Source organism: Caretta caretta, chromosome 9, assembly GCF_965140235.1.
Source record: "Caretta caretta isolate rCarCar2 chromosome 9, rCarCar1.hap1, whole genome shotgun sequence".
NCBI classification, from domain to species: Eukaryota; Metazoa; Chordata; order Testudines; family Cheloniidae; genus Caretta; species Caretta caretta.
Genome location: NC_134214.1, coordinates 76,803,806 through 76,825,399, shown reverse-complemented (window position 1 = coordinate 76,825,399; position 21,594 = coordinate 76,803,806). Strand labels below are relative to the sequence as shown.

The 21,594-nt window shown below is 44.2% G+C and overlaps 1 protein-coding gene across 3 annotated transcripts in view; it reads right to left on the bottom strand.

Annotated features, from left to right (window-relative positions):
* CYSLTR1 (cysteinyl leukotriene receptor 1) overlaps nucleotides 1-21,594 on the bottom strand; it is a 292,327-nt gene that overhangs the window by 170,282 nt on the left and 100,451 nt on the right. For 2 of the 3 annotated variants that reach the window (XR_012669986.1, XM_075132449.1), the window contains exon 3: nucleotides 7,820-8,032. The exons of the other annotated variant lie outside the window; for it this stretch is intronic. The gene's annotated coding sequence lies outside the window, so the exon portion shown is untranslated. The remainder of the gene's footprint in view (nucleotides 1-7,819; nucleotides 8,033-21,594) is intronic. 3 annotated transcript variants of the gene reach the window in all.

Here is a 21,594-nt window from a genome sequence, read left to right as displayed (position 1 = left end):
AGGGGGGCCAAGAAGCACATCACTTGCCTCCTAGCAGAGGACGGCACCCCCCTCATGGATCCGGTGGAGATGTGCGGGAGGGCCAGGGCCTTCTACGGAGGCCTTTTCTCCCCGGATCTGACCGATCCTAACGCTTGCAGAGTGCTCTGAGACGAACTCCCGACAGTCAGCGTGGGCAACTGAGACCGGCTAGAGCTGCCTCTCACTCTGGCCGAGTTCTCAGAAGCCCTCTGCCTCATGCCCACCAATAAATCTCTGGGCATGGACGGGCTGACCGTGGAGTTCTACCATGTGTTCTGGGATGTCCTCGGCCCAGACCTAGTGACCGTCTGGGCCGAGTCTTTGCAGAGCGGGGTCCTCCCTCTTTCGTGCAGGCGAGCCGTGCTTGCCTTATTGACGAAGAAGGGGGACCTCCACGATTTATGAAATTGGCATCCCGTCTCGCTTCTCAGCACGGACTACAAAGTCATAGCGAAAGCCATCTTGCTGCAGCTAGGGTCCGTGTTGGTGGATATGTTCCACCCAGACCAGACCTACACCATCCTGGGCCGCACCATCTTCGACAACCTGTATCTGGTCCGGGACCTCTTGGAACTCGGGTGTAGGGATGGTCTGTCGTTTGCCCTCCTGTCCCTGGATCAGGAGACGGTGTTCGACAGGGTGGACCATGGGTATCTCCTGAGCACTCTGGAGAGTTTGGCTTTGGACCCCAGGTTGTGGGTTTTCTCCAGGTGCTGTACACCTCTGCAGAGTGTCTGGTCAGGCTCAACTGGACCCTGACCAAATCGGTAAGCTTCAGGCGAGGAGTATGGCAGGGGTGCCCCCTCTTAGGCCAGCTGTATGCTCTGGCGATCGAGCCCTTACTCTGTCTCCTCCGTAGGAGGTTGATCGGGTTGGTGCTGCAGGAGCCGGAGCTGCAGCTGGTGCTGTCGGCATATGCCGATGATGTGCTCCTCGTGGTCCAGGACCCTGGAGACTTGGCGCGGGTGGAGGCTTGCCAGGCCATCTATTCAGCAGCCTCTTCCACCTGGGTCAACTGGGTCAAGGGCTCTGGCCTGGTGGTAGGGGACCGGTGGCAGGTGAGCTCCCTCCCACCCGCGCTTCAGGCCAACCGGTGGAGTGCGGGTCCGCTGCTCTATCTCGGCGTTTATCTTTCTGCCACACATCTGTCTCCGCCAGAGAACTGGCACAGTTTAGAGGGCAGGGTGATAGAGCAGCTTTGGAAATGGACAGGACTACTCCGGTGCCTCTCCCTTCGAGGGAGAGCACTGGTGCTTAATCATCTAGTCCTGTTCATGCTCTGGTACCATCTCAGCACCCTGGTCCCGGCCCCGGGTTTCCTGGCCAACCTCCGGACATCGATTCTGGAGTTCTTCTGTTCAGGACTGCACTGGGTCTCTGCAGGGGTTCTCCATCTACCCCTGAGGGAGGGCAGGGCCTGAAGTATCTCCACACTCAGGTCCATGTCTTCCGCCTCCAGGCCCTGCAGAGGCTCCTTTATGGAGCAGGTAGTCCAGCATGGAGTGGAGTGAACTGGCGCACGCCTTCCTGCGCCGCTTCCGAGGGCTCCGATATGACTGGCAGCTCCTTTATCTCCATCCGAAAGGTCTTCCATGAGACCTCTCCGGGCTGCCAGTCTTCTACCAGGACCTCCTCCGGACCTGGAAACTGTTCTCAGCGACCAGGTCCATGGCAGCAGATCTGCTCGTGGAGCCCCTGCTACCCAACCCCCAGCTCCGTGTGCAGGTGGCGGAGTCCACCTCAGTGCGCCAGAGGTTGGTCCTGGCAGAAGTCACCAGAGTTGGAGACCTCCTGGACTACGACTGGGGAGACTGGCTGGATCCCCCGACGCTCGTTCAGCACATGGGGCTCTCCAGGCCTCGTACTCCCCGGCGCGTACTTCAGGAGGTGAGGGCTGCTTTGCCGCCCGCTGTTTGGGTTTACCTTGACTGGGTCCTAGGTCCCCGCCCACCCTCCACCCCAGACCCTCCAGACCTTTTCATCGGGCCCCTACCCTGTGGACCCAACCGACTCCCCCCCTCCCTCCCCCGCCCCCCCCATCCCTTCACTGTCAGCCATCTGCACAATTTGCAGCTGGTCCATTTCCAATTTGCGCCAAGGAAACATCTGTACACGCTTGTGCTCCATGCCCTTCATGTCCTCACCCTCGTGTCCCGCTCCAACACAAAGTTATGGGACCTCCTGCCACCTCTAGAGGGTGAGGAGCCCTGGTGGGCCAGCCTATATTCCACCCTGGTCCCGAGGCCCGCTGGGGATATCAGTTGGCGGCTCCTTCACAGAGCCATGAGTACGGGCATGTACTTAGCACGGTTCACCCCTATCCCAAACACCTGCCCCTTTTGCAGCGTGAGGGAAACCCTGGCGCACATATACCTGGAGTGCACCAGGCTGCAGCCCCTATTCCGGCTCCTCACAAATATTTTGTTAAGATTTTGGTTGCACTTTCCCCCTCACCTCCTTATCTATGCGCTCCCTATCCGTGGCCCCACTAAGTCACGGGATCTCCTGGTCAATCTCCTCCTGGCCCTGGCTAAAGTGGCCATCTATAAAACCAGGGTGAGGAGGTTGGCCGATGGAATCTCCTGTGACTGTGGGGCCTATTTACAATCCTCCGTCTGTTCACGTCTCCAGGCAGAGTTCCTCTGGGCAGCGTCCGCTGACTCCCTTGATGCCTTCGAGGAGCAGTGTGCGCTGTCCAGGGTTCTCTGCTTGGTGTCCCTGTCTGGTTCCCTTCGTTTGACCCTTTGACCACACTCCTGTCCCTGTTATTTCATTGGTTGTACCCTGTGATTATTTGGTTTTCCAGGTCCTGTGGACCCCCCTCTTAGGCTGGGGGTGGATTCTTTAGGAGTGGGCAGGCTTTACCCGCCCACTTCCTGGATCCCAATAAGGCTACTCTGCTGTACCCAACTGGCCTGGGTCTATCACAGTACCTTATAACAACAAGTTTATGGGCACATAAACCTGATTGATGGAAGCCTGGTGCTAACTAGTTTGACTGATTGTTGGGGAGATCAGGCAAACTGCAGTCTGACTGACAGCAGAGCCAGGAGCCTAGGAGCACACAAGCTCGTTAGTTGATAGGGAAGAGACCAGGCACATCTGCAAGACTGATAGATTAATGGGTGGGGGAAGGGAATGGACCCAAGCAAGTCAGATTTGTCGATGGGGGCTTTGTGGGAGTGATTGCATAAAATCTTCATAAGGACCTACATTTTTCTATCAGAAATTAACATATAACAGAAAAGGTCTTCCCCATTGTACTTCTATCTCAACAGTTCTGCCCCCTGCCATCCAAACCCCACCACAATTAATTATTTTAAAAACCTAGGAAATTAATACACCCAAATATTATTGTGAAGCATTTAGGATTATTATAATATAGAATAATAGAAATGTAGGACTAGAAGGGACCTGAAGAGGACATCTTGTCCAGTCCCCTGCACTTATGGCAGGACTAAGTAATACCTCATAACTAATAACATATATAATATGCCTGACACAAACCCACAACAGCAAGGGATGAAAAGTTAAGCCACCTACCAGTATATACCATCTACTCCTTCACCCACTGGCGCACACCTGACCGCTATCACAAGTGCTGTTTGCTGCAGATCGTGCACTGCAACTAGGGCTGGCCAAAATTTTTCTGTTGAAACATTTTTCCACAGGGTTTCGACTAAATGAAAATGTTCATGAAAAATGTCTCCTCTCCTTGAATGTTTTTAGTTTTTCAGGAGAAACCAGAGAGCAAAAGTGTTCAGCCAAAAAAAGAATATCTGGGGGATTTCAGCTGAAAATGTTTATGTTTTGATTGTCAATAGCACCAATATATATTTCAGGTTTTTGATTAAAAAAAAAGTTATTATTTTCCAAGGGGAACTTCCCTACCACATATTTTAACCATCCCTCACCACAACCTTAATTCTGCCCCACTAGGGAGGCCAACCTTTCATAAACCACTTAACCAACCTTCTGCTAACTATCCTCCTCCAACAGAACTAGTATACTAAATATCTGCAGTACTACTGGTGTTGAGGAAAAATCATTTGCCAAAGGGGCAACTTCAGAAAGGTTAAAAATACAGGGCAAAGGTGGTGTGCACAGTCTGTAGTTTAATGGTAAGGTGTGAGGTTGTAAGTTGGGGAGTAGAGGGTACATACCGTTAAATGACCTCACTTTTTATTTAAGAGTGTTTGTGAGTTTATATCAGGCATGTTGGGAGTGCAACAGCCCTATTGGTCCATGAGAATGTTTTAAGTGTATTAATTACATTATGATCAGGCTCTATCATCCCATCTAGGCCTGGTTGCATGGGGTTTGGTGCAGGACCATATATATCTATATAGGAATGCAACCACCACTCATCCCCTGAAAGGGATGCAGCCATCACCTTTCTGCATGCCTAGCCAGCTCTGCTGGCTGATCCTGAGAGAAGGTTAGGGGGTATGGGCTCTCTCTTCTCCTCACCCCAGGGAGTGCACATTATGCATCAGGGAGCAAAACAAACAAAAGGAAGTATTTTTTCACATAATGCACAGTCAACCTGTGGAACTCCTTGCCAGAGGATGTTGTGAAGGCCAACACTATAACAGGGTTCAAAAAAGAACTAGATAAGTTCATGGAGCCAGGTTGGACAGGGATAGTGTCCCTAACCTCTGTTTGCCAGAAGCTGAGAATGGGCAACAGGGGATGGATCACTCGATAACTACCCATTCTGTTCATTCCCTCTGGGGCACCTGGCATTGGCTACTGTCGGAAGACAGGATACTGGACTAGATGGACCTTTGGTCTGATCCAGTATGGCTTTTCTTAGGTTCCTATGAGTACAGGGACTACAAGTATGCCCAACTGCAGTGTAGGGCACAGTGCGGTGAATGAGGAGGCACATATGGGCACAAGCTGACCCTGTATTAAATAGTAAATGACTTGCCAGTTCCCTCATTATATGGAGTTTTCTTTGGAAAATACTGATTGTGTCCGGACAAGGGAAAAAATCCCTCCTTGCTTTCAGCTGCTGCCATATTTATTTTTAGGTACAGCGTATAATGCTGAAAGTTGGCTGCTTGAAATACTTAGTCAGAACTGATGGGAAATCTGAGCAATTGCTCCCAAGAGCTACTACTCAAGAGCTGTTTAGATGAGAAACGTGTCAGAAAGCATATATCCTGTGACTATATATTATTAGAAAATGATCAGAAGGAAGAGATTATAGTGATGCACGCTGCTCTTCCTGCATTGTGCCAGTTCTCAAAGCCAGAAGGATTACCGAGTCCACAAAATATCCCCCACCACACAGAAATTGATGGGACAATTACTTAATGCTCACAAAGTTTGGTTAAAGTGGTTTATAAAAAGCTGGCCTCCCAAATGGTAGTAGGAAAACCAGAGTTACGGAAGCCAAGGGAGAATAAGATTTAATTATTTAATGGCCACAAACATTTTTTCTCCACATTCCATGGCATATAGAACAATGAGAAGGGAATTGATCATCAGGAAATTTCAGGCAGTGGCTATGTTTATTTTATTCTCCAAAATGGCAAGCACATGCTGGCACAGTAGAAAAAAAACCACAATGTATTTATAATTGTGGTGAAGATTTCGCAGTTATGCTTTTGGGGCTTGTTTTGGTGGGTACAGTCTGGCTTAACAATAGGCCCAGCTGTGACTTTGCCCCGAGTAAGGGATAGCACCTTGCACTGCCACTGGTATAGAAAAGATGGCAGACTGTGACTCAGTCACAATCTTCCTTCTAGGTTTCCACATGCTTTGAGTGAGAAGCACCTTGCACCAGTTCTATACCTTTTGCCCATCCCCTCCCTTTTAAGCCCTAATGCGGCCACACAAGCCAAGCCACTATCTGGCCCAGTATTGTAATGAAAATACAAGTTATTTTCGTTTCAGAGTGATGGATGCATATGCTTTATTAATAGTACTTGTGAGTTATTGTCATTTGAAATCTGTTTGAAGAGCATGGTGGTGCAGAATCTGATGAGAGTCAAAATAAATTTAGAATGTATGCCTCTCAGGGCAGGGACTCCATCTTTCAAACTGCCTGCAAAATGTCATGGAAACCACTGGTACAATACATTGTGACGGGGCAAGGCCAGATGGCTATAGAAAAGTAGTGGGAGATAGATATATTAGCTCCAGGCTAAACAAATCCCTGGTACCAGGTTAAGTGAAATGGAAGCTGCTCCAGGTCAATTAAGACACCTGGGGCCAATTAAGAACTTTCCAGAAGGCAGGGAGAATGCTAGGTTGATTGGGACACCTGAAGCTAATCGGGGCTGACTGAAACTAGTTAAAAACCTCCCAGTCAGTCAGGTGAGTGTGCATGGCAGGAGCTGTGGGAGGAAGTTGCGCTGTTGGAGAGGCTGAGTAGTACACACCATGTCAGGCACAAGAAAGGAGGCCCTGAGGTAAGGGTGAAGTGGAGCTTGAGGAAATGAGGGCTACTGTGGGGGAAGTAGCCCAGGGAATTGTACATGTCATGTTTCTGAAAGGTCAGCTACCATCACTGATACTATTAGGGTCCCTGGGCTGGAGCCCGGAGTAGAGGGTGGGCCCAGGCTCCCCCCTCCCCACTTTTGCCCCCTGATTAATCACTGAGACTGGGAGACAACAGAGACTGTGCAAGGAAGGATAACATCTCCTCACCTCCTTTGCTGGCTTATGATGAAAATGGCTCAGTAGACTGTGACCCTTGTCTCTAGAGAAAGAAGGGTTACATGGAGGGTCACAGTGAGCCTCTGAGGCTAGCGAAATCCACCAGGAAACGCGGGACCCACGGAGGCAAGGACAGAGCTTTGTCACAACATATAAAGTATAATAAATTGGAAGATAGTCATGAAGCAGTGTCCAGAGAGATACATGGTAAATTCTGTCTGCCACCACTTCTGCTTCTCAGAAATAAAATGGTAGATGACTCAAGACAGGGATTTCTTTCAAGATCTGTACAGAATGGACCTCTATGCATATAGTATAGCCTGTGACGCATAAAAGCTGAAGAAGTTGCACAATGGAAGTTGCTGAAGCAGTGTGCACTGGTGGATAGGGTACTAGACAGAGAATCAGGAGAGCTGGATTCTGTTCTATCTCTGCCAATGACTTGCTGCGCAAGCGACTACCCTGTGCCTCAGATTCCTCATCAGTGAAATGGGATAATGATATTGCTCCGCTCTGTAGAGCAATAGAACATCCAGAGATAGTAAATACAAAGCTTTATCACTGTTAACTCACTAGTAACTCCACATACCATCTACAAGAACATAGTTATTCCAGCTAAGGTCAGCATCAGCTTCTGCCCACAAAATACTCTTTATAGTCAGCCTTCTTTAGATGCTATAATATAGTTTAAAGTCTGTAATGCCTCATCACACCCACTTTGTTCAGTCCCATTCCTTTTAAGCAGATCTCACAATCCAAATGTGGATTTGGAGGTCCACCCTTTTTGGGGGATGGTCTCATACCAGCAGAGCAAAACTTTGGTACAGAAGTTACTGTCAAGCCTTTATGTGTGTGCCTGACGGTACTGTATTCAGTAAAACAGGGCATTTAATCGTGAGATAGTGTGTCAGACAGAAAAGATGCAGTTCTGTTCTGAGATAGGAAAATGGCTCAGTGTGGTACCTACATTTCCACAGCTTCCTCCTAACACAGAATAAGAACAAGACTTATTGGTAGTGATAAGCTTCTGTATTTTATACCCATATCACTCTCACTAGAGTCTTCTCCCCCCGTATCAGCCATACAAGGTGAAATAAAAGTGCCAATTTACCCTGGGAAATGTAGGTACCTGTAATCTGGAGATGGGAAGGTGGAGGAAAGGTGAGTGGGTCCCAAAGACTTGCAGCTGCTGTTTAAATTTGCAGGGGTGAAGTTACCACTCAGGAAAGGTGTCAGAATTACAGCATTGGAGAAGTCCCTTACTTATTCAGAAACAAAAGTACAGAACAGCCAGCTTTGCCGTAGTCTCACCAGTGCTTTATCCTGGTTCTGAAGAGACTTCCTGTGGGGATGAGAGAGTAGGTTAGTCTACTTGTCCACTGGTCTCTCTGCTGAGATTGCCAAGATGTGTGTCAGCTGTGGTGTGGACATTTTACTGTGAACTGGAAACAGAACACTAAACTCATTTCACACTGAACACCAATCAGCCATCAGATATGTTTTGGTCACTCCCAACCTAGGGTAAACCTGAACCTATGATTTAGAGGTGAAAGGCTCCATAATCTCATTACCAATTCAGTGACCATCTTAATGAAATATGTTTTAAAATATTGGAATCCTTCTAGTTTTCATCCTTAAACAAGTTAAAGAAATATACAGATATAATGCTCTTGCCTTGATGATAATTTTAGAAAAAGGCTTTTCTTTTAAATATGCAAGATTTCCCTGTCAGATTAGTATGTCAAAAACTCTAAATTTTATTAAATGTATTGCTTCATATTTTGCCATAATCTTTTCTGATAATATAGGAAATTACCCAAACAACAACCCTGATCTTAGGGCCCATCTGAGCTGCACTTGACACCATTTTGCATCCCCCCAATCCTCAGCCTCTTTCAGACCATAGTGCAATTTAGAGCAGCCTTGGGGCTATTCTAATTTATGCCTGGCTGCAACAGGACTCAAGGGACTTATCCAAAAGCTGGAGGTTTGCTAGAGCACTGTAATGCTTTAGCAACCTGCCATCGCTCTGGCATGCCTCCCAGCTTGCGCCTCTCCCCCCTCCAATATCATGCCAGTAGCTGAAAGAGAATCTTCAGATAGCTTTTTAAGATGGCATTACTGAAGCAGTGCAAAGGGGCTGGAACAGGTCTGAGGATCTGGCCCTATTTCAGGTTATAGACATTTTAAAAATTGTGATGTTTTATCCATTGTATCAGTTCAGTTACAGCTAAGCCTAACCCAAACACTCTACTCTGAACTCCAAAAGATTGGTTCTTTGCAGTTCTGGCCTATTTGCAATAGCAGCCTATACAGTTTTTATTTATGGTATTTACAAATTGGAGACTTGGCAGACAGTACATTTTAAAGTTGTTTTTCTCCTCTGATCTGCATGATTTTCTGTAAGCAGGCTACACACAGGATAGACGCATCGGTTTCTCTTTTCAATCTGTGCCATGTAAATAAAGTGTATTTGTGACATTTTGATTTTATACACATATTGTTTTTGGCATTTATTTGAGTGTGTTGGGGGAGGCTTTGCCTTGCTTTCCTGTTGCACTGGACTGGCTCATTATCATGGCTCTGATCTGCAGCCAGGCACCCAGAAGTCTGTTTATAGAATATGGTAACCATTGGGAAGGGTGTGACCCCGACTGTAATTTACAGGAACTGTAATTTACTCTAGTCATTTTCTATAATGATGCCTGCAATAGAACCCATTGAAACCGTGACAGACTTAGCATCAAAATTACCACTATTGACATTACTAGCTCACTGCAGCCAGGTTTAATAAGGTTAGCATCAGGACACAGCGTCAATTCACTGCGTTTTTCTTTGGATGTGGACTGTGTTGTCCGCAATGACACATTAGCCAGTTAAAGTTACACTTGTCACCACAGTGGGGAGCCATTATCCTTTTGGAGGGAAGAACGTGTAATTCAATGTAGATAGAAACATTGTTTTCCTGCCAATGTGGGTGAGGCTGAAAGCATGAACAATAATTAGATACATGCCAGCTGCGCTGTTGATGGATCATTTGTGGATGCTCGTGCATGGAAACAATTATTTAGGGATTTCCACTGTGAAGCTATTCCCCAGTGCTGGCCCGTCTGACTCTTAGGTTCTGATTCATTTCCTTCTTAGGAGTTGTGTAACCAAAGATTTTAAGACTCAAAAACAGATACAAATGTGTAAGCAGAAGCAGCCATCAAATTTCTGTCTGATTTTAATTCATTTCTTTTTTTCCGAAGTAGCTGAGACGAAGACCATATTTATTTTATATGGACTGAAGAAAGCAAAGCATTTCTTAATATTAATTAATCTACTTTTTTTAAAAAAAGCACTTAAAGACACATGCCGTGGCCTTGAGAATATATAAAATCTGCATTTTTTCTTGTGAACACAGCAGCTCAGTGGTTTCCTGGAATTCACCCTTGAACTAGAAGGGACTTTTTGGTTAACAGGACACAGTGTAATTGGATATTTCATTATAGTTAACATTTTCAAGCACATGAACACATTTAGGCCCTTAGTCACCTTGTCTACTAAAGAAAAAAAGATGAAAAATCTAAACTCACTGACCCTACAACCCTTACCAACACAGAGAGTCTTAATTGAGTAAGGCTTCCAGACTTGGACCTTAATCTTTTATATTGTATCCAGTGCATATATTCTTTAAAATATAGATGCCTAATCTTAACTGGTAGCCTCAACTCTTTGAAAAATCTATATGGCGTAGTTAATGTAAGCACACAGCCCAAAAATATTCAGATTATCTAACATGGGTTTGCATGCGGATCAGTATTAGGCCTTTAAATTATAAATTGTTAAGGCCTGTGTCTGAATATTGAATAGGGTCATAACCTGGTAGTCTCCCTTCAATTTTTCCATTTGATGGTTTAGGCTTTGTCTGACTAGATTAGCTACACAGAGAAAGGGAGGCTTGGCTGAAATAATAAAGGATTAAATGATGCACATATCCTGCAAATAAAGGGCAATATAAAAGCAGTTTATGCCAGTGACTTGATTTCTCTTTGGGTTTTATACTGCCACCCATCACTGTGGTATCTGAACACCTTCCATGCAGAATCAATAGCAGTAGTGAAATCTGGTATTCACACCTTACTTATCAATGGTGAAGTTGAGAAAATATAGATTTTCTAGTTGCATTATTCATTCTGGGATATCACCAGGACCAAATGGATTGAATATAGGTATAGCCAGAGGAATGCTGAGACTATACAGCAAGGGAAGAATATTATTGGACAGACAGATTTTGTCCAAGAAACCAATGACATGGAACGGTAAACAGTGAGTTGATAATCTGTTCAATGGATGATGTTCTCTTCTGAGAAAACTGTACTGAATATGCTATGACGGAGGCAGTTGCTCAATCTAGCCTGTATAGCTAGTGGAGATGGTGTCCTCCAAATCAGACTGTTACAGGCAAAGCCTTGCTCTTTGGTGAGGTCAAATGTTGTATTTGCTTTTTTAGAAATGCCTCAAACTGGCAGCCTCCTTAATCCCAAAGAAACAAATTTTATCACTTACTCAGGGGGAGAAGGGAAAAGGGGAGATAATTGCAGGCTGGAACGGTTATGGAATAACTGCTTAAACACAGGCATCCAGCAAACCAGAAATCACCTAACCAATAAGGTGACACAAAATTGCAAAGATCTTATCATAGCACAGGATTGTTGGTCAGCACAGTTTTCATGCCAGTGGATGAGAACAATTAAAGGATCAGTCAGTGTTTACATTATTGATAACTGTTTAAACAGCTGAAGCTGTTCGCCAGGAAACTTGACTCTTCGGATGCGGATGCTGGCTCTGTTTGAAAGAGCTCTTAAGGTACAACTAGCCACGTTCTTCCAATGTTTGTAGAATCCTGAACTTGAGGACTTGGGAAGTGGAATCACTGACTTTTTTCCCCCAGTTGGTTAGAGTTTCTATTACGAAATCAATCCACCATGAAGTGAACGTGCTTGTCCTCAAACTGAGCTCTACCTCTCCATTAACGAAAGTCTGAAGAAGCAATTATCCTCAGCACACCCTAAACAACTAAAAGCTATGGTTCCAAATCTGAAGTCCTCAATGGGAGTTTTGCTTGAGTGAGGACTATGGAAACACCGAGTAAGGACTGTAGGTTCTGGCACTATATAAATGTATAAAAAATGAACTGCGTAATATTTATGGACAAATTTATAAGATGCCTCAAGAGCTACATGCAAATTACATACTGTAGTTAAAATTCATATCTGAGCCTCTCGCAGAGCTCACATTTGTGCATATAAGTCAGGAGCTGCACATGAAATGAATATTTTATACAGATGTATCTGAACTCTGGTGTGATGGGTTTGATCATAAAAACTCTCTCAAGACTGTCACTAGATGTGCTGAGATACCACTGAGAACAAACCCCTCTGCCAGAGAAGGCTTCCTTCCACTCCCATCTTGCTGAGCTAAACATACCAGTCGGCTACAGCACAGACCAAGAGGTTGGGTCATGCCTTGCTGCAGTTCACAGAAACTAAGGTTCACTTAGCCCAGGGGCTTCTCAGTTAACAGGGACTTTCCCAGCACCCAGTATGCTTTCTTTCTGGGAACCTAAACCCCAAATGAATCCGTTTTACTCTGTATAAAACTTATACAGGGTAAACTCATAAATTGTCCGACTTCTATAACACTGATAGAGAGATATGCACAATTGTTTGCTCCCCCAGGTATTAATTACTTACTCTGGGTTAATTAATAAGCAAAAAATGATTTTATTAAGTATAAAAAGTAGGATTTAAGTGGTTCCAAATAATAACAGACAGAACAAAGTAAGTTACTAAGCAAAATAGAATAACACACACAAGTCTAAGCCTAATACAGAAGGAAACTGAATACAGGTAAATCTCACCCTCAGATATGTTCCAGTAAGCTTCTTTCACAGACTAGATACCTTCCTAGTCTGGGCCCAATCCTTTTCAGACCAATGTAGTGATTTATGGCCTGGGTCCAGCAATCACTCACACCCCCATAGTTGCAATCCTTTGTTCCAGTTTCTTTCAGGCATCTCTTGAGCCAGCTGAAGACAAAATGGAGAAGATTCCAGGGTCTTTTATATTCTCTCTCTTGTGGACGGAAACCCCTTTGTTCTTCTGTGCAAAATCACAGCAACAGGATGGAGTTTGTAGCTACCTGGGCAAATCACATGTCCATGAATGAGTCAGCTTTTTGCATTTGCATTCAGCTTTTTGCCATTGTTTACATGTTCGTTTGAATGTTCCCAGGAAAGCTCAAATGTGGATTGGCGTCTCCCAAAGTCCATTGTCAGTTAAGTGTTTCTTGATTGGGCACTTACTCAAGAAGTCCTTTCTCAAGAAGCTGACCAAATGCTTCACTGATGCTACTTAGAATCAAACACATTGAGATACAAGTACATAGCCAATATTCATAACTTCAAATACAAAAATGATACACACATACATAATAACAACCAGCAAATTACATCCTTTCCATAGACACCTTACTTGACCTCCTTTGTCCAAGATTTGGTGCAACTATAGGACCTTGGTTGCAACAATGATCTATATGGTCACAGTTCATGTCAGTAATGTCACATCTGGCTTTAAGCAAGGTTTGAAATGTCTGGATCAGATTTAAATTGGAATCTTGTGGATTGAGCTCATCTCTAGTATTCAAGTACCTAAGTAATTGTCTGCACACTTTACTCTTCTCCGATACCTACCTGTATTATTGTCTCCTCCTGATTGCATCTGAACTGGAGTCTTGATTCTACAATAGGCTCCATATGGACACAGGGGTCTGCCTACATGGAGCTCATTGCAGGATTGAGGTCTTAAATTGTAAACTGTTTAGATACAAGAACTTGCCTTTGCCTGTAATCTACAATACTATGCAAAGTGTGATGCTATACAAGTTAACAATAATACCACTGCCTGATTTCAATACTCAGATATGGAGCAGGTCTAAGTGCATGACCAATAGGCAGGATCATGGAGCTTAGTGCATGAGCCTCTACAGCAGGGGTGGGCAAACCTTTTGGCCTGAGGGCCATATCTGGGTGGGGAAATTGCATGCAGGGCCATGAATGTAGGGCTGGGGCAGGAGGTTGGGGTGCGGGAGGGAGTTCAAGGTATGGGAAGGGGTGCGGTGTGCAGTAAGGGGCTCAGGGTGCAGAAGGGAGTGCAAAGTGTGGGAGGGGGCTCAGGGCAGGGGTGCAGAGAGGAGTGCGGCATGTGGGAGGGGGCTCAGAGTGAGGGTTGGGGGCTTTGAGCAGGGTGTTGAGGTGCAGGAAGGGTGTGGCAGGGGGCTTGAGGTTGGAGTGCAGGAGGGTGCAGGGGGTTCAGGGCAGGGGGTTGGGGTGCAGAAGGGGTGAGGCAGGGGGTTCAGGGCAGGGAGCTGGAGTGCGAGGTCCAGGAGGAGTTTGGGCTCCAGCCCAGCACTGCTTACCTGGAGCGGCTCTGGGGTGGCAGTGGTGTGCAGTGGGGTTAGGGCAGGCTCCCTACCTGCCCTGACTCCATGCTGTTCCCAGAAGGGGCCGGCACCACGTCCCTGTGGCCCCTGGGGGCGGCACGGGGGGGGGAAGAGGGCTCCGCACGCTGTCCTCACCTGTGGATACCTCCCCTGAAGCTCCCATTGGCTGTGGTTCCCTGTTCCCGGCCAATGGGAGCTGCGGGGGGTGGTGCCTGCAGGCGAGGGCAGTGCACGGAGCCCTCTCCCCTCTCCCCCTCCCCGGGGCTGCAGGGACGTGGTGCCGGCCATTTCCTGGAGTGGTGTGGGGCCCGCGACGCCATGGGGGTGCCAACCCCTGCTCTACAGCATGAGCTAAAAGCCAGCTGGCTGTTAGCTAAGGCTGTAGAGCAGACTCATTTTATCTCTAAGTGGTCTTGATGCCACTAGATGGGACAGAACACCACACCCAGGAGGTGTGTGGGTTACAATGCTCACATTTTATGGGTGCCTTTATAGAAGTCCTGTAAAAATGTGACCTTTTAAGTACATATATTTAAAAATTACTGTAACAGATTATTTTAAAATCAATCACTTTCTGCTCAAGCTGGTTGAAATTTTCATTGAGAAACAAGACAAAAGAGAGAAAAAAGAGCAGAAAATAAAAAAAGTGAAAGTTTTGAATATCTACCTGAACAAAGTGAAAAGAATAGATGAAAAGCAGATATCTGAGGCAGTTGTGTGAACTAAACAATGATCAGGCCAGAAAAGAGATAATAAAGAAATAACATCACCAGTGACATGCTTTTTGAGCACTAGTCCTATATTATTGGTAGTAGTATGATTTTTAGTTCCAAGTTGCACTCAAACCTATAGTGGTCTGATTTCCCTTCCCACCAGCATGCGCAATTTAACGTTGTGATATTAATAGGAGTTGTGTGAGAAAACAAATCAAGGATGTTTTCCTAAAAAAATATGCTCTAGGAATTATTTTGAGGAAGTTTATGGCCCGTGTTATTACACAGAAGGTCAGAGTAGATGGTCACAATAGTCCCTTCTGGTCTTGGAATCTATGAAAGATTAAAATAAAACCTTCATCCTTTAAAATGACTTTACTTGATGGAAGAGAATTAACTCGATACAGTCATTGAATATGTACAATGTCCACAGCTAAAATTCTTGGTTGTGTTGTTTACCAGCTGAAGGGCTACTTTAAAAAAACCCTGTGTTTAGTTAGCAAAATTGAATATATCTGGAATATTCTCAGTGAACAAATATTTGTAAAGTTACAGATAATTAAGAGTGCCAGGGACAGAAGACTGACTGGAGAGGTTCTAGGATGAAATTGGAGGAGAGAAACTCCAGGAGTGCATAGATGAGCTTAGAAACGAAAGGGAGAAAGTAGACAGATCAGTAGCTGAAGAGGCAAGTGGGGTCCAGCATGACTTTTTTAAAATGGGGGAGAATAACACGTTTGTATGCTCAGGGGAAAGAGTCAAAGGAGAATGAGAGGTTAAGGAGACCAATAAGGGTAGGCAGCAGGGAGATCATAGGATGGGATGGAATGGGGTCACTTGGGCAAGTGGAGGGGCTAGAGGAAGAAAGGAGACTAGAAGTTTCTGCATCTGTGACGGGGAGGAGGAGAGAGACTTTTATACATTTCCTTGACACCTCCTGCCTCCGTTATTACTATTATTTTTATTATTTAAAGCTTTTCAGCTTCATGGCATTCTCTGTTTAGTAGCAACTCCCCTTTCTTTAGGACTGTAACATCCAGTTGAGTTTGCCCCACTTCCAAGCTAAAAAATACCCACACCTTAGGACCTCTGAAACCTCAGACAATACAGTGTCCTGACAACAGTAGTAGTAGATATTAATTTTGATGTTGGACAGTTGCGTGTACATAGAAGTCACCCTAATAAGTGCGATATAATTTTGGGAACTTAGGTTTTCTGGCTTATATGTGGTTTATAAAAGATGATTTAAACAATGCTTTTAAATATCTTAACACATTACAAGTAAACTGGATTTTATTAAGAAAATGGCAGCACAAACCTATTTAATGGCCTGATCTTGCAGACATGCACAGTGCATAGCTCCAGTAAAGTCAATAAGATAGCTTGTAAGCTTAAAGTTAATCAGGTATGTAGGCATTTGCAAGATCATGTCTTATATTACAAAATGTGCTTTCTGCACATGATGTTTATTTTAAAGAGCCCTGAAGATTAGAATTCCAGTTTGGAATATGCAATATAAGACAGCCAGTGAAAAAAACCACAACACAGCATAGAATGAGAGCTACAAATATTTTAGCTGTTGCAATGCTCTTGACTCTTGTTTGACGAGAAATGAAGAGGAGGCCCTGTAACAACTACTAAACTGTGGTATTAATTAACCCTTTCAGATCAATGTACCTTTTTTTTTTTTTTTGACATGATCACTGTTTTTTCTAAAGTGAATTTAATTGAGTCCTCTGAAAGATGCACTGGAAAATGCGATATTATTCTACTAGAATGGCAAGATTTGGACCCTACAGAATACCAAGAGCACAGATATTGTGACACTGGGGAGGTAGCATGATCTTTTTCTTATGTATTTGTTTAGTACCTAACACAACAGGATCCCCTGGTACATGGCTCAGGCTCCTACTTGCTATCATGATACAAACAATAAATAAATAAATACCAAAACAACCACCACCACCAATAGTATGCGAGACTGTGGCTCAGGAGACCTGGGTTCTATCCCCAGTGCTACCGCTAACGTGCTGTGTGACCTTAGGTAAGCCACTTCACATTTTGTGCCTCTGGTTGCCCTCCTACCCTGTGTTACTCTTGTATTCTTCTGGGTAGAGAAAGTCCCCATCTTGGGGCTGCTAAGCGCTACTGGAATACAAGTGAGAAACAATAATAATGGAAAGTTACACAGGCCCATCAGCACACCTCCAGTCTTGATAGGAAGGGACTATTTCTAGGAGAAAGGCAGCATCATTGAGACTGCAGGCACAGTCAGTCTTCTGGTGATTGCTAAAATTTCCAGGGGAGACAAACCCAGACAGTTTATATGATGCTGATGTTCAAGAAACTGAAGTTTCAACTCATTTTACATAGGTCAAACAGGCCTCAGGCTGCAGCCTCATACTGGATTCAAACCAATGATCTAAAAATGAAAGGCTCCATGTAACATTCTTTTATCAGTCCCCTGAGCCATCCTGTCTCCTCTGTACTATTTATTGGTTATGAAACACATACTTAGAAATTTAGAACCTCACTGCAAAATATAATCTAGGGAGCTGAAAACATGTCATCTCTAATGACTCCCACCTCTACCCTACTTTATTAGAATAATTCATTCACAATAGAGGCAGCCAGAGTTACAAAGTAGATTTAGGTCACATTTTTATTTTTTTTCAAAATCTGAGTTTCAAACCTTGAAATGATTTCTGAGCTGGAAAACACTAACAAGAGAAGTAACAGACCGAAAGTGGGGCTGCCATATGGAAACGTTACGCTTGCCATCAGTGCTGAGACTAATGCATACACAATTCATCGCTAGTGCAGCAAAATATACAACTCTAGTGTAGACACCTGGCCGAACAGAGAGTAGCCATATGACAATCTTTTAAGGTATCCTATTTTGTCACGGAAGCAATCCTTCTCTCATTTAATGGGAAGTATGATCATCTTCATTCCTCCTTAAGAGCGAGGAAGAGAAAATGGAAAGAAGTCATTAGCTTTCCCCCCTCGAGAACCTACAAAACTATTAGAAAAAGACTTATTGCAACAGAAATGTTCTTTGTTTTCTCTAAACAGTAAGATGCCCTACACAATTGTCTTCATGTAATGTTTTAAGATCTTTGGCAACTCTTATTAAATTACAGGAATCTCTGTATAACATTTCATAGTCATTTGTTAAATGTCTCTTTGGCAGTTATACTGCAATACATCACTCTCAGATGTTAGAGACATGCAGTATTATCCAGCTATAAGACAACTTGTCACATGCATTTTCCCTCTATCCTGTGCAATCTAGCAATGTTGCTTGCTGCACTTCAGATGCCAACATGCATTATAACTGGCAGGAAATGATTGATTAGCAAAGGACATGTTAACTCACTAAATCCAGGCTTGGAGTTCTGCATGTAATCTAATTCAAATGAAGGCCATCCCCAATTCTCAGATTTGAAACAGGGATAAATGCCAGATTCTTTCCAGATGTTTTTGAATATCAGTGTCATTGTCAATCAAGTGTAGAAAAATTTCAGCTATAATGTAAAGAAAATAAAGAATTCTTGTATTTCAGTCTGTCAGGTACAGATTTATGGGTTGTCCAACTAATATAGTATTTGTTCTAATACTACTTTTAGACCAGCTTTGACAAATTCCACTTACTCATGCCTCAGAGCAAGCAATTATTTTTGGACAGGTGAGTGAAATATTATTAGCTCTTACATTCTCAATCAACAAAGTAAATGTCAGGCAAAGTAGACTTTGTATCTGGGCTGGTAAATGTTCATTTCAATTTTGCAAGGCTGTCTCAGCCCCACTTAGCTCACATAACCGATTCCATATAGAAAGTGGTGAGACGCATTAGACTAAATAATGTAACTTAGTTAATTTCCATTATTAATGTAGAAAAACATAAAATAAATAATTTTAGCACATCACAGGCTCATTCACTCCACTGTATCCTAAAGGTCTTAGGGCTTGATCCAAAGTCCACTGCAGTTAATGGAAGTATTTCCATTGACTGATGGGCTCTGGATCAGGCACTTGATGTACCATATTTACCTCTGGACCAAGGCCCTGGGAAATAATAAATGTATGGCAACATCCAAAGGAAGAGAGACATGATTTTCCACTTTAATTTTGATTTGATTGTTCTGTCTTTCTTTATGGCCAGCTGGATGCTCTCTGACCAGCATCCAAAGCATTCTTATGCATTCACGGTGACTTCAGCACTAGCATGTTACAATGCCTAAAAGGGTAGAGCAAATTTTTTCACCTCCTATCTGAGTGGAGTTGGTCAAGTGGCAACATTCTTAGTGTCTCTGGCCTGGTGACAGAAAGGGTTGGTCTTCCACTGCTTACTGGATTGCCAGTCAGGAGGGGCAAACATCTCAAAGTTTAGGGCCAGATCATAGAATCACAGAATCATAGAATATCAGGGTTGGAAGGGACCTCAGGAGGTCATCTAGTCCAACCCCCTGCTCAAAGCAGGACCAATCCCCAATTAAATCATCCCAGCCAGGGCTTTGTCAAGCCTGACCTTAAAAACTTCTAAGGAAGGAGATTCTACCACCTTCCTAGGTAACGCATTCCAGTGTTTCACCACCCTCCTAGTGAAAAAGTTTTTCCTAATATCCAACCTAAACCTCCCCCACTGCAACTTGAGACCATTACTCCTTGTCCTGTCCTCTTCTACCACCGAGAATAGTCTAGAACCATCCTCTCTGGAACCACCTCTCAGGTAGTTGAAAGCAACTATCAAATCCCCCCTCATTCTTCTCTTCTGCAGACTAAACAATCCCAGTTCCCAGATCATCAGCTGCTGTAAATAAATGTAACCCCACTGATGTCAATGCGGCTATGCTGATTTATAATCACTGAGGGCCTATCCCTCAATGCTTATGTTTGGTTTGGATAAGCATCTGAAAATTCGGACAATTATCCCAAATGTTTTAAGGAATAGTGTTGAATTCTGATATGACCCAGATAGCAGGTTATCATACAGACTTCAGGCTGACAGTACAATATAAATGGCTACAAAATAATAATCTGAAGCGATTATGCTGATACCTATCATAATTGTATAGAATGCTGCACTGAACAGCTGCTAATAGAATTAAAGATGTCGAGGACCCTTTGACAACAAAAAATACAACTCAACAAAATAAAAAAAATTACTAAAAAAATTGCACAATTTTAAGCACGAGTGGCACTGTATGTGTGTCTTTGAAACAGATAAGATGTCATGCATCTTATTCCATTGTCTGAAATTGTTCTCAAAGGAGAGAAATGAATACAATGAAAATAGTTTATCTCAAATGTGGCATATTGTCAACTATTTAAAATATTTAACTAGGACCTTGAGAATTACAGAAGGATGAGACTGAAGCCCTAGTGTCAAAAGAACGTGTTTCCTTGCAGAGTCTTGTATTAACATATGTTTACTTTTAAGGATTAACTCAAATATGCTTTGTACAGATGACAGATGGCCTTACGTACTGGGTAGAAGGGAAAATGTTTAACTCTGCCTCAGAAAGGCAATGTACAGCTGCATCCATATGAAAAGGAACTTCTAGGATATTTGATCATTTCACTGTATACAGATCAGGGGTTCTCAAACTGGGTGTCATGACCCGTCAAGGGGTCGCGAGCTGTCACCCTCCACCCCAAACCCCATTTCGCCTCCAGCATTTATAATATAGTGTTAAATATAAAAAAATGTGTTTTTAATTTATAAGGGAGGGTCGCACTCAGAGGCTTGCTGTGTGAAAGGGGTCACCAGTACAAAAGTTTGAGAACCACTGATCTAGGTAAACAATTACTCAGAACAAAGAAAGTGAACAGCACCCATAAACTCTACATATTTGTGCTAGGATGAAAGAGAATGTTTATATATTGCAGGGCAACACCTGGCCTCATACAGCCCTTCTATGTCTCACAGGTAGTGCAAATGGGCCATAAAGCTACCTCAGCTGGGCAGCTGACGGTGGACCACGCAGGCATCACAGAGCTAGCTCTGGCCCTGTGTGGCACAGGAGATGTGCTGGCAACACGTGTGATGGAGAAGGTTTGGCCAGAGCACAGCTTCACTTCACTGATTCCAAGTTGGCAGAAAGTCCCTCGGGGACCTTTATCAGCTGATGTATGTTAGAATAGCCTGGAGGCTGTGCATAGTGGGGTCGAACTGGCTATCAGCAGCCTGGGTGATTGGAGGAACAAAGAAGTGACACCTTGCCCCTTTGGCCCCTCTCCTCGGGTCCTAGGCCGGCAGAGCTTAGCCCAAGCCCAGGGTTGGGCCTAGTAAATTTGAAGTGTGGAAGTATTTTGGTGTGATATATTTGTTATCAGGCAAGGCTGAGGCCGTACAAAAGCAGGTAGCTTAACTGCCTGAAACATATGCAGAATTCTTTTACCAGGAACCGTCAACAAGGACAGAGACCTGTCAGGCTGAAGATCATTAGAAGTTTATATTGTCCCCATACGCACACCAAGATCTGTAGCTCCATTAGAGCCTCCACACTTTACCTTTATTTCTTCCCCTCTTGCATTATGGAGACTCCTTCCAGCCAAACAGGGCTGAACACCTTTTCCTGGGGCAGCCAAATGGGGCAGCAGAGAAAGATGGGCAGCATCTCCTCTCTCGCCTCTAGGGGAGGAGCTCACATGATTATAGTGCTGTCACCCACCACTGGCCTTAGGAGCAAGGGATTAATGC